At 36.8% G+C, this 13,520-nt stretch overlaps 1 long non-coding RNA gene across 2 annotated transcripts; it reads left to right on the top strand.

The window, feature by feature from the left end:
• The first annotated feature begins 1,669 nt into the window (after positions 1 to 1,669).
• On the top strand, positions 1,670 to 5,740 carry LOC117287742. 2 transcript variants are annotated; one of them, XR_004518833.1, is made up of 3 exons: positions 1,670 to 1,709; positions 2,198 to 2,301; positions 5,719 to 5,740. It is a non-coding gene; the product is annotated as an uncharacterized LOC117287742 (long non-coding RNA). The 2 variants fall into 2 exon arrangements; XR_004518832.1 differs by lacking the exon at positions 5,719 to 5,740 and adding an exon at positions 3,943 to 3,981.
• The last annotated feature ends 7,780 nt before the right edge of the window (positions 5,741 to 13,520 follow it).

Consider the following 13,520-nt stretch of genomic DNA (forward strand, 5'->3'; position numbering starts at 1 on the left):
AGGGACTAGAGGGTTAAAGTCACCTGGAAATAGAATTGTTTTCTTCTTTCAAACATAAGAGTATAATGCTAACGAACAATAAAACAATTTTTAACTCAATTGGTCAGCCGAGTGGCGAGATAATAATGAGCGAAAAAATGCCCTTGTGCTTTCAGATGCTTGATTTCGAGACCTCAAATTCTAAATCTGAGGTCTCGAAATCAAATTCGTCGAAAATTACTTCTTTCTCGAAAACTACGTCACTTCAGAGGGTGCTGTTTCTCACGATGTTTTATACTATCAACTTCTCCCCATTACTTGTATTCAAGAAAGGTTTTATGCTTATAACTTGTTTGAGTAATTACCAATAGTGTCCACTGAAGGCAGTGGACACAATTGGTAATTACTCCAAATAATTATCGTCATAAAACCTTTCTTGATCAGGCAAATTAAAAAGTACAATTATTTGTGACTGGTATTTCTTCTTATAGCAGTTTGGTAATTATACTCAAAATAATTATAATCATAAAACCTACTTGTTAAACTGCAAAAAACACATTTTTATGTCTGGAGAAAGATAATACGTTTGTTGCTTTGGCTGTTAAAGGCAGTGGACACTATTGGTGATTGTCAAAGACCAGTCTGCTCACGCTGCTCAAAACTACGTCGTCAGAGGGGAGCCGTTTCTCACAATGTTTTAAACTATCAACAGCTCCCCATTACTCGTTACCAAGTAAGGTTTTATGTTAATAATTATTTTGAGTATGTACCAATAGTGTCGACTGCCTTTCAAATTTGGGGAAAATATGCTACACACATGAGTCGGTGAAATTCAAGAGGCGCAGGCAGGATGGAAGTTTGTGACAAAACGTTATTGCTTTATTTTAGGCGTATTTGCAACGGTCTCCTTCACTTGTCTGCTCTCGCCGAATGCCAGTTGAAAGAATTGCAAGCGAATCTAGAATTAGAAACTTCAAACCAAAAACAATTTGGTAATCCCCCAGCAGCAACTTACTAAAATAACTGTTTTTTATTGTTATGTAAAATTACCCCAGTGGTTAAAAATAACAAAATGCATTTGAGGACACACATGGTAAGACACCTTGAACATAAACATATTTCAACATAAACATAGCGAGGGGCAATTTTCCAGCATTATCATGGTTAAACCAAATCATATAATCATATTATTTCTTTGTTTTTTTCATCTTTGTGAGTGACAACTTTTGTAACGGTTCTATAATGATTATTAGTAGTATTTGGAAGGGATTTCTCGTGGTGTGGTTCGTATTTGGGGATAATTATTGTTTGTTTAATTTAATTTTTTTATCCTGTTGCGCTTGGTAATTTCATAGAGTGGTATTTTTAACCAGAATTAATCAAAATCATCCAGCAAGTGCATCAATTAACCATCTAATGCAGGCTCATTAACTTTACGCGGGAGACTCTACAATCCGCCGACAGAGGGCGCGATTCCTATTTAAATACTTAGTCAGATACCCTAAACCAAATTCAACGCTGAACGTATAGATGAAGTCGAGCTTAATAAATCACGTGTGTCCCATTCAGAAACGCATGCGGTATCAGAATTTCTCAAAAACATGGACGGAGAGAAGTGACTTGCTTCTTCGAGAGAATTTTGCCCGCATTTCGCTCCATTTTACCGTTTCCTGAAAAAGAAACGGTAGTTATGAAGTGCAAGACATGTGCTCACAAAGTAAATGCAAAAAGTAAGTTTGGAATATACATATTTATTGTGGAAACCGGAGCTTGTAAAGTTGTGTGTGATAACCCCCTTCACTTGTGCGTTATTTATGAAAGGGGTAGGCGGGGTCGGGACGTGGTCAAGGAGGCGGTGGGGGAGGAGGCTGATGCATGATCGCAACACTCAGACTTTGAATATTAAACACATTAATGCAAATTCAGCTCAATGACTTTGAGTCTGATGATGTAAATGACCTGTGACATAATTTGTAGTTGACAAAAAATATTGACTATTTTTTTTTTTTATTTAGGATATAAAAATTACATTCCTTTCACAGATTTTCAACAAAATGTAACACTTGTGTAAAGTTGTTTTTATTAATATTATCAGTGATTTTTTTTTCTTTGTATCACTCAGCGATGACCGCATATTTTATATCACTACCAATTAATAGCACAGACAGCATTTTTTGAATGAATGAAAAGTCACTTATTGTCTTCCTTCTCATTACAGCTGCATTACATGGTGTGGTCTATCATTCATACCTGCGTCTCAACTCTCACAAGAATGTTGAAGGTCGTCAGGAGGTCGTCGACCAGAAAGACCTAGGAACACTGGTGAGTGAAACACTGGAGTTTTATCTTACATGTCTTAGGAATTGTCCAAATTGTTTAGGTTTATATCTTGATGTTTACATACAGAAATGTTTGTACATTATTGTTGTTTAGTTGCCCTTGCTAGAACCATCAAAACACTTTGTTTTTATTTTTTCTTGCAGAGGTTTCAACATTTATATTACTCTGAATTTTTAAAATTGGTTTATGAAAAAAAAAGATGCACAATAGATGAAATTTATTAGGTGATTTATGGCATATGGTTTCTTTTGAAGAATATAACCCCCAAAATATTTAGGTTCACCATTTTGTTTTTCTTCAGGAAAGACACAAAAACGAATCAGTGTATAGGGTTTGCCACCTGTAGGGGGACCTCTGGTCAATTATGAAATGGTTTGAAAAAAAAAGACACAATTTCGTTTTGAATAAAAGGTGGTTTATCATTTTGTAAATTTTGAAAAAAAAGCAACCCCAAAGTTCTTTGTTGGTACTTGTTTATTTTATTTCAAACAGCAACATTCAGTGATAAAGGTTCGCCAACCATAAGGAAACCTCTGGCCAATGTTTTAACTGTTTTAGTTGAAAAATGTACCACTTCGTTTTCAAAGGCGATTTTTTTTTATAACTTGGTAATTTTTATAAATTACCCTCCGCCACCCCAAATATTTGGTCAGAAATAGTTTTGTTTTATTTCAGAGGTTTTATATTTAACTCTTTAGAAGAGCAACATTCAGTGATATGGGTTCGCCACCCGTAGGGAAACTTCTGGCAAATATTTTAACTGTGTTTAGTACCACTTCATTTTAAAAGGCGATTTTTTTTATAATATGGTAATTTTGGAAAATTACCCCCCCCCCCCCAAATATTTGGTTAGAAACAGTTTTATATCGTAGGTTTTGTATTTAACTTTTTAGCAGAGCAAACTTAAGTGATATGGGTTCGCCACCCATAGGGAAACCTCTAACCAATTTTTTAACTGCTGTTTATTAATTGAAAAATTGGGGAAACCTCTAGCCAATTTTTTAACTGCTGTTTATTAATTGAAAATTTGCCACTTCATATAAGGTGATTTATTTGGCAAGTCTTGAAAAATAAGCCCCCAAATATTTGGTTTTATATTTTTAACTCTGAAACGAGAAGAGCAGAAATTCAGTAACAAAGGGTTCGCCACCCGTAAGGAAACCCCTGGTAAATTTTTTATCGGTGTTTGATTGAAACGGAAGCCCCCAAATATTTTTGATATACAAATAGGTTTGTTTTATTTCAGAGGTTTTATATTTTACCTGTGAAAACAGAGGAGCGAAAATCGGGTTCGTCACCCGGAAGGACACCCCTGGCCAATTATTTTAAAATGTTTGGGGAAAAAAGCAAACCTTTTATGTTGATGTATCGAAATCTTTACCTCTTATTGATTGATCGCTACTGTGCCAGGGTTTTGCTTCTTTCTGTTTTCTCAGCAAATAGAACCAGTAGATCTGTTTTGCTGAAACTTTCACAGTTTTACTTCTTCTTTCTATGTTTTGTCCATTAATCATTGCAAAACAAAACAAAAAAACTTATGGCTCTACCTTTTAGGCGTATTATCAATGCTTGGTTATTTTTCATCACTTCTTAATTTCATTTTTGTATCTGGTCTGGTTTCAGATTGACAGGGCATGTGCCAAGTGCCGTCACGATGGACTTCATTGCCACACCAGGCAAACACGATCAGCTGATGAAGGACAAACCGTCATCTATTTCTGCCCATCATGCAAGTAAGTTAATCACTACTTAAAGTCACCTGGAAATATAATTTGTTTTCTTTCAAACATAAGAGTATATGCTTACGAACAATAAAACGATTTTTTTAGTAATTGTTTATCACGATTTATATGTTAAAAAAATATATAAAGTTGTTTGGGGGGCTGACTCCGCCTACCCCTTTTGTGACGTCAATCGAGGCAGACTTTGCCTGCAATGCGTATAGTAAGCACACGTGCAAAGTACATGTACGTCCAAGTCGTAAGTTGGTACATTTCAAAAAGTGTTTTTCTGCATTCAGCAGCAATACACCTGGTCGGCATTGCCGGAAAAAAACATTTTTGTTGTTGTTTTGAAACGTACAAACTCACGACTTGGTCCGTACATGTACTTTGCAATTGTGTTTACTCTACGCATTACGGGCAAAGTCTGCCTTGATTGACGTCACGAACAGCGCCCTCTCGGGTCGGGGTCTACTCTTAAATTTGTAAATAACATAAGAACTGATTTTTTAAAACCTTAGTTAACTGTTTATTCACATTCCACTCATCAAAACACATATATTAGTGACAAAAGCTTTATTTTGAAAAAATACCATTTCCAGGTGACTTTAAACCTGGTTCATACTTCCTGCAAATGCAAAGTGAATTTTGGCGACCCAGCCCTGTTTAGTTAACGAATGTTTCAAAGAGGTTGAACACAGTTCAACTGTTGCGAGTGATTCATTGCGAGTTTGTGACAACAAAACTTGTTCGCATTTGCAGGAAGTATGAACCGGGCTTTAGGCTTGTAGATCCTTTTAGGTTTATCATACAGTTTCCATAGATTGTGCAGGGGTTAGTAGGTACCTGTGAGGGCAGAGATGGTTCTTGTGATTTATTTATCACTACATATTTGGCTGCACAGGCAATTTCTGAGTTGGTTTGATGAATGAAATAAATGGTCCAGTGATAAGGGGTAACATTGTTGAAGAGCCACGAGCGTCACTGAATGACGGATTTCAGTGCTACATGCGGATTGGTACAAGCAGAAATTCACCGTTCATATGACATGTCTGTAAATCGTTGTCGGAAGTGTCATGGCCAAGTGGTTAAGAGCATCAAGTTCAAACTCTGGTGTTTCTGATCAGCAGAGTGTGGGTTCGAATCGCCAGCCATGACACTTGTGTCCTTAAGCAATACACTTAACCATTGCTTCGCCCTTCGGATTGGACGTAAAGCCGTAGGTCCCATTTAAAAGAACGCAGTGCATGCACTTATCGAAAAAGAGAAGGGGTTCGCCCTGGTGTTCCTGGCTGTGGCTGCTGTATGCGCCGTAGCACCATGTAAACCATTACATGGTGTGCTAAGGATTAGGTCTCATAATTTCAAAATCTTCGTCCCACTCACCTTGCAGTAAAAATATTTGGTGCTTTGTATCCTTTGGAAAAGGTGCATTATAAATACGTTGATTATTATAATTTTTAATATTGTTATTATTAAAGCACAATATGGTTACAAGTGCATCCATTAGCAAAACAGAAACCAACAAAACATGCAATTGGATCTTGTGAAGGATCTGTGGTGAACTTTACAAAGAGTTAAGACTAGTCTTATCTTGTTAGGACAAGTTACTCGTCTAACTTAGGACTAGCCTAAGGATGGTTAAGTAATGTTTTTTTTTAATTTTTTTTATTTACAGGCATCAAGAGATTGAGTACTCCTGAAGAGAATCAACATCTTCGGATCAGTCTACACTGAGAGGAACTCAAGGCAAGAGCTCACTGGAACAAGGAGATGAAATCACCACCGGCGACAACGACGACCCGATGCCAGAGAGATGTCTTAGGCAATGAGGAGGCAATTTTTTGGGTGTGTTTATTCAGAAGAGCAAAAATTCAGTGACAAAGGGTTCGCCACCTGTAAGGAAACCCCTGGCCGAATTTTTAACTGTGTTTGATTGAAAATTGCAACACTTCAAATTGAAAGTTGACATTTGGTAAATTTTGAAAAATAACAGGAAACCCCTCCAAATATTTTGATATACAAATAGGTTCTTTTTATTTCAGAGGTTTTATATTTTACCTGTGAATAAAGAGAGCAAAAATCAGTGACAGTTTGTAAGAAAACCCCTGGCCAATTATTTTTAAATGTTTGGGGAAAAAGCAAACATAGTTTGTTGATGTATCAAAATCTTTACCTTGGATGGATTCATCGCTACTGTGACAGGGTTTTGCTTCTTTCTGTTTTCTAAGCAAGTAGAACCAATTAACTTATTTTGCTGAACTTTTCACTGTTTTATTTCATCTTTCTAACCATTTGTGAAATCGACCCCAGGATGGTTAGGGTCAAAGGTTCATTTTTTTATGTAAAAGTAGTTTTTTTATTTTTTTATTTTTTTTTATTTACAGGCATCAAGGGATTGAGTACTCCTGAAGATAATCAACATCTTCGAATCAGTCTACACTTATAGATCTCAAGACAAGAGCTCACTGGAACAAGGAGATGAAATCACCACCGGCGACGAGGACAACGATGACGACCAGATGCCACAGAGATGTCTTACTGATGAGGAGGCCGATTTTTGGACTGGTTTATTCATTGAAAAATGCGCCACTTCATATAAGGTGATTTATAAGTTTTGAAAAACAAACCCCCTACTATTTGGTTTTATATTTTGAACTCTGAAAACAGAAGAGCAAAAATTCAGTGACAAAGGGTTCGCCACCCGTAAGGAAACCCCTGGCCGATTTTTTAACTGTGTTGATTGAAAATTGCACCACTTCAAATTGAAAGTTGACATTTGGTAAATTTTGAAAAATAACTGGAAACCCCTCCAAATATTTTGATATACAAATAGGTTCGTTTTATTTCAGAGGTTTTATATTTTACCTGTGAAAACAGAGAGCAAAAATCAGTGACAGTCTGTAAGAAAACCCCTGGCCAATTATTTTTTAAATGTTTGGGGAAAAAGCAAACATAGTTTGTTGATGTATCGAAATCTTTACCTTGGATGGATTCATCGCTACTGTGACAGGGTTTTGCTTCTTTCTTTTTTCTGAGCAAGTAGAACCAATTAACCTATTTTGCTGAACTTTTCACTGTTTTATTTCATCTTTCTAACCATTTGTGAAATCGACCCCAGGATGGTTAGGGTCAAAGGTTCATTTTTTTATGTAAAAGTAGTTTTTTTTATATATTTTTTTATATTTACAGGCATCAAGGGATTGAGTACTCCTGAAGATAATCAACATCTTCGGATCAGTCTACACTTAGAGATCTCAAGACAAGAGCTCACTGGAACAAGGAGATGAAATCACCACCGGCGACGACGACAACGATGACGACCTGATGCCACAAAGATGTCTTACTGATGAGGAGGCCGATTTTTGGACTGGTTTATTCATTGAAAAATGCGCCACTTCATATAAGGTGATTTATAAGTTTTGAAAAACAAACCCCCTACTATTTGGTTTTATATTTTGAACTCTGAAAACAGAAGAGCAAAAATTCAGTGACAAAGGGTTCGCCACCCGTAAGGAAACCCCTGGCCGATTTTTTAACTGTGTTGATTGAAAATTGCACCACTTCAAATTGAAAGTTGACATTTGGTAAATTTCGAAAAATAACAGGAAACCCCTCCAAATATTTTGATATACAAATAGGTTCGTTTTATTTCAGAGGTTTTATATTTTACCTGTGAAAGCAGAGAGCAAAAATCAGTGACAGTCTGTAAGGAAACCGCTGGCCAATTATTTTCAAATGTTTGGGGAAAAAGCAAACATAGTTTGTTGATGAATCGAAGTCTTTACCTTGGATGGATTCATCGCTACTGTGACAGGGTTTTGCTTCTTTCTGTTTTCTAAGCAAGTAGAACCAATTAACTTATTTTGCTGAACTTTTCACTGTTTTATTTCATCTTTCTAACCATTTGTGAAATCGACCCCAGGATGGTTAGGGTCAAAGGTTCATTTTTTTATGTAAAAGTAGTTTTTTTATTTTTTTATTTTTTTTTATTTACAGGCATCAAGGGATTGAGTACTCCTGAAGATAATCAACATCTTCGAATCAGTCTACACTTATAGATCTCAAGACAAGAGCTCACTGGAACAAGGAGATGAAATCACCACCGGCGACGAGGACAACGATGACGACCAGATGCCACAGAGATGTCTTACTGATGAGGAGGCCGATTTTTGGACTGGTTTATTCATTGAAAAATGCGCCACTTCATATAAGGTGATTTATAAGTTTTGAAAAACAAACCCCCTACTATTTGGTTTTATATTTTGAACTCTGAAAACAGAAGAGCAAAAATTCAGTGACAAAGGGTTCGCCACCCGTAAGGAAACCCCTGGCCGATTTTTTAACTGTGTTGATTGAAAATTGCACCACTTCAAATTTAAAGTTGACATTTGGTAAATTTTGAAAAATAACTGGAAACCCCTCCAAATATTTTGATATACAAATAGGTTCGTTTTATTTCAGAGGTTTTATATTTTACCTGTGAAAACAGAGAGCAAAAATCAGTGACAGTCTGTAAGAAAACCCCTGGCCAATTATTTTTTAAATGTTTGGGGAAAAAGCAAACATAGTTTGTTGATGTATCGAAATCTTTACCTTGGATGGATTCATCGCTACTGTGACAGGGTTTTGCTTCTTTCTTTTTTCTGAGCAAGTAGAACCAATTAACTTATTTTGCTGAACTTTTCACTGTTTTATTTCATCTTTCTAACCATTTGTGAAATCGACCCCAGGATGGTTAGGGTCAAAGGTTCATTTTTATATGTAAAAGTAGTTTTTTTTTATATATTTTTTTATATTTACAGGCATCAAGGGATTGAGTACTCCTGAAGATAATCAACATCTTCGGATCAGTCTACACTTAGAGATCTCAAGATAAGAGCTCACTGGAACAAGGAGATGAAATCACCACCGGCGACGACGACAACGATGACGACCTGATGCCACAATAATGTCTTACTAATGAGGAGGCCGATTTTTTGACTGGTTTAATCATTGAAAAATGCGCCACTTCATATAAGGTGATTTATAAGTTTTGAAAAACAAACCCCCTACTATTTGGTTTTATATTTTGAACTCTAAAAACAGAAGAGCAAAAATTCAGTGACAAAGGGTTCGCCACCCGTAAGGAAACCCCTGGCCGATTTTTTAACTGTGTTGATTGAAAATTGCACCACTTCAAATTGAAAGTTGACATTTGGTAAATTTCGAAAAATAACAGGAAACCCCTCCAAATATTTTGATATACAAATAGGTTCGTTTTATTTCAGAGGTTTTATATTTTACCTGTGAAAGCAGAGAGCAAAAATCAGTGACAGTCTGTAAGGAAACCGCTGGCCAATTATTTTCAAATGTTTGGGGAAAAAGCAAACATAGTTTGTTGATGAATCGAAGTCTTTACCTTGGATGGATTCATCGCTACTGTGACAGGGTTTTGCTTCTTTCTGTTTTCTAAGCAAGTAGAACCAATTAACCTATTTTGCTGAAACTTTCACTGTTTTATTTCATCTTAGAGATCTCAAGACAAGAGCTCACTGGAACAAGGAGATGAAATCACCACCGGCGACGACGACATTGATGACGACCTGATGCCACAGAGATGTCTTACTGATGAGGAGGCCGATTTTTTGACTGGTTTATTCATTGAAAAATGTGCCACTTCATATAAGGTGATTTATAAGTTTTGAAAAACAAGTCCCCAACTATTTGGTTTTATATTTTGAACTCTGAAAACAAAAGAGCAAAAATTCAGTGACAAAGGGTTCGCCACCTGTAAGGAAACCCCTGGCCGATTTTTTTAACTGTGTTTGATTGAAAATTGCGCTACTTCAAATTGAAAGTTGACATTAAAATTTTGAAAAATAACGTAAACCCCTCCAAATATTTTGATATACAAATAGGTTCGTTTTATTTCAGAGGTTTTATATTTTACCTGTGAAAACAGAGGAGCAAAAATCAGTGACAAAGGGTTCGTGTCCGTATGGAAACCCTTGGCCAATATTTTTTTTAAATGTTTGGGAAAAAAATCAAACATAATTTGTTGACGTATCGAAATCTTTACCTCGGATACTGTGACAGGGTTTGCTACAGTCTGTTTTCTCAGCAAGTAGAACCAATTAACTTATTTTGCTGAAACTTTCACTGTTTTTTTTTCATCTTTCTAACCATTTGTGAAATCGACCCCAGGATGGTTAGGGTCAAATGTTCATTTTTTATGTAAAAGTAATTTTTTTATATATTTTTTTATATTTACAGGCATCAAGAGGTTGAGTACTCCTGAAGAGAATCAACATCTTCGGATCAGTCTACACTTATAGATCTCAAGACAAGAGCTCACTGGAACAATGAGATGAAATCACCAATGGCGACGACGACAACGATGACGACCTGATGCCACAGAGATGTCTTACTGATGGGAGGCCAAGTTTTTGACTGTGTTTATTCATTGAAAAATGCGCCACTTCATATAAGGTGATTTATAAGTTTTGAAAAACAAGCCCCCAACTATTTGGTTTATATATTTATAACTCTGAAAACAGAAGAGCAAAAATTCAGTGACAAAGGGTTCGCCACCCGCAAGGAAACCCCTGGCCGATTTTTTACTTGCGTTTGATTGAAAATTGCGCCACTTCGAATTGAAAGTTGACATTTGGTAAATTTTGGAAAATAACAGGAAACCCCTCATTATATTGTGATATACAAATAGGTTCGTTTTATCTCAGAGGTTTTATATTTTACCTGTGAAAACAGAGAGCAAAAATCAGTGACAGTCTGTTAGGAAATTCCTGGCCAACTATTTTTTAAATGTTTGGGAAAAAAAGCAAACATAGTTTGTTGATGTATCGAAATCTTTACCTCGGATGGATTCATCGCTACTGTGACAGGGTTTTGCTTCTTTCTTTTTTCTCAGCAAGTAGAACCAATTAACCTATTTTGCTGAAACTTTCACTGTTTTATTTTCATCTTTCTAACCATTTGTGAAATCGACCCCAGGATGGTTAGGGTCAAAGGTTCATTTTTTATGTCAAAGTAATTTTTTTATATATTTTTTTATATTTACAGGCATCAAGAGATTGAGTACTCCTGAAGAGAATCAACATCTTCGGATCGGTCTACACTTAGAGATCTCAAGACAAGAGCTCACGGGAACAATGAGATGAAATCACCACCAGGCGACGACGACAACGATGACGACCTGATGCCACAGAGATGTCTTACTGATGGGAGGCCAAATTTTTGACTGTGTTTATTCATTGAAAAATGCGCCACTTCATATAAGGTGATTTATAAGTTTTGAAAAACAAGCCCCCAACTATTTGGTTTATATATTTATAACTCTGAAAACAGAAGAGCAAAAATTCAGTGACAAAGGGTTCGCCACCCGCAAGGAAACCCCTGGCCGATTTTTTACTTGCGTTTGATTGAAAATTGCGCCACTTCGAATTGAAAGTTGACATTTGGTAAATTTAGAAAAATAGCGTAAACCCCTCCAAATATTTTGATATACAAATAGGTTCCTTTTATTTCAGAGGTTTTATATTTTACCTGTGAAAACTGAGGAGCAAAAATCAGTGACAGTCAGTAAGGAAATCCCTGGCCAATTAATTTTAAATGTTTTGGGAAAAAAAGCAAACATAGTTTGTTGATGTATCGAAATCTTAACCTCCGATAGATTTATCGCTACTGTGACAGGGTTTTGCTTCTTTCTGTTTTCTCAGCAAGTAGAACCAATCAACCTATTTTGCTGAAACTTTCACTGTTTTATTTCATCTTTCTAACCATTTGTGAAATCGTCCCCAAGATGGTTAGGGTCAAAGGTTAAATGTTGATGTAAAAGTAATTTTTTATTTTTTTATTTTTTTATTTACAGGCATCAAGATATTGAGTACTCCTGAAGAGGATCAACATTTTCGGATCAAGAGCTCACTGGAACAAGGAGATGAAATCACCACCGACGACAACGACGACCACCACCTGATGCCAGAGAGATGTGTTACTGATGAGGAGGCCGAGCATCCATCCCAGTATGGGTACTTAAATAAGATAAGGATCCTTTATCACTGACAGTGCCATCAAGATTGTCTCAAGAAACAAAATGAGGCTTGACAACAAAATTAAGTATGGTTCCTTTTTGTTAAACTTTGAGCGTTTCGAGCGGGTTTTGATCGGTACACGGGAACCAGACAAAATGGCCGAACTGTGATAAAGGTGTTTTTAAACTGTCAGTGTTGCTTACATTAGTTTGCGATAACTCGTGCTTTATAGCTTGTTTCAAAAAATGAGTATCTGAAATTGAATTGTTAACCGACGTGAATTGTTGTTGTTGGTCGATCCTCCCCTAACCCCTGGGGTGGGTTGATCGATTGAAAGAACGAACAAGAAACTTGAGTGCACACCTTTTATGATAAAAGCCTTCTAGCTCTGGTTAGGATTATGGCATACTTAGTAACTTATGGGTCATGACAAGACTAAAACTCCCTTTTTCCTGAGAGTTGGTCATTGCACAAATGTCATCCTCGATACTGTTACTAGGAAACGCCTGATGCATTACGGAGGCAACGTTGCCACTGGTCATTGCCTGGGTGCCCCTTGAAATGTTCTTGCAATTGTTCCATAGAGGTGCCCTTTACCAAGAAAAACCACCTTGGTGCACTTGCCCTGTTTAAATGACTGAGCTGTCCTTTTCTGCTAGGGGTTTGCGTCATAGCAAACTAGGAACCTATCAACGTGTTCTCTAGCAGTGGCTTACTGTTGTACCACTACCATAGTGCATGACTTTCATCCCTTTCTGCAAGGGATTGGGTCACAGCAAACTTAAAAAAGAATAACATTAGTGGCTTACTGTTGTACCACTACCATCACACGTGACTTTCATCCCTTTCTGCTAGGGATTGGGTCACAGCAAACTAGGTAAAGTTTTAGTTTAGTGGATTACTGTTGTACCACTACCATCACACATGACTTTCATCCCTTTCTGCTAGGGATTGTGTCGCAGCAAACTTAGTAACGTTTTACATTAGTGGCTTACTGTTGCACCACTACCATCACACATGACTTTCATCCCTTTCTGCTAGGGATTGGGTCACAGCAAACTTAAAAAAGAATAACATTAGTGGCTTACTGTTGTACCACTGCCATCACACATGACTTTCATCCCTTTCTGCTAGGGATTGTGTCACAGCAAACTTAGTAACGTTTTACATTAGTGGCTTACTGTTGCACCACTACCATCACACGTGACTTTCATCCCTTTCTGCTAGGGATTGGGTCACAGCAAACTTAAAAAAGAATAACATTAGTGGCTCACTGTTGTACCACTGCCATCACACATGACTTTCATCCCTTTCTGCTAGGGATTGTGTCGCAGCAAACTTAGTAACGTTTTACATTAGTGGCTTACTGTTGCACCACTACCATCACACGTGACTTTCATCCCTTTCTGCTAGGGATTGGGTCACAGAAAACTTAGTAACGTTTTAC

The sequence above is a fragment of the Asterias rubens genome, chromosome 3, assembly GCF_902459465.1.
Source record: "Asterias rubens chromosome 3, eAstRub1.3, whole genome shotgun sequence".
In the NCBI taxonomy this organism is placed as follows: domain Eukaryota; kingdom Metazoa; phylum Echinodermata; class Asteroidea; order Forcipulatida; family Asteriidae; genus Asterias; species Asterias rubens.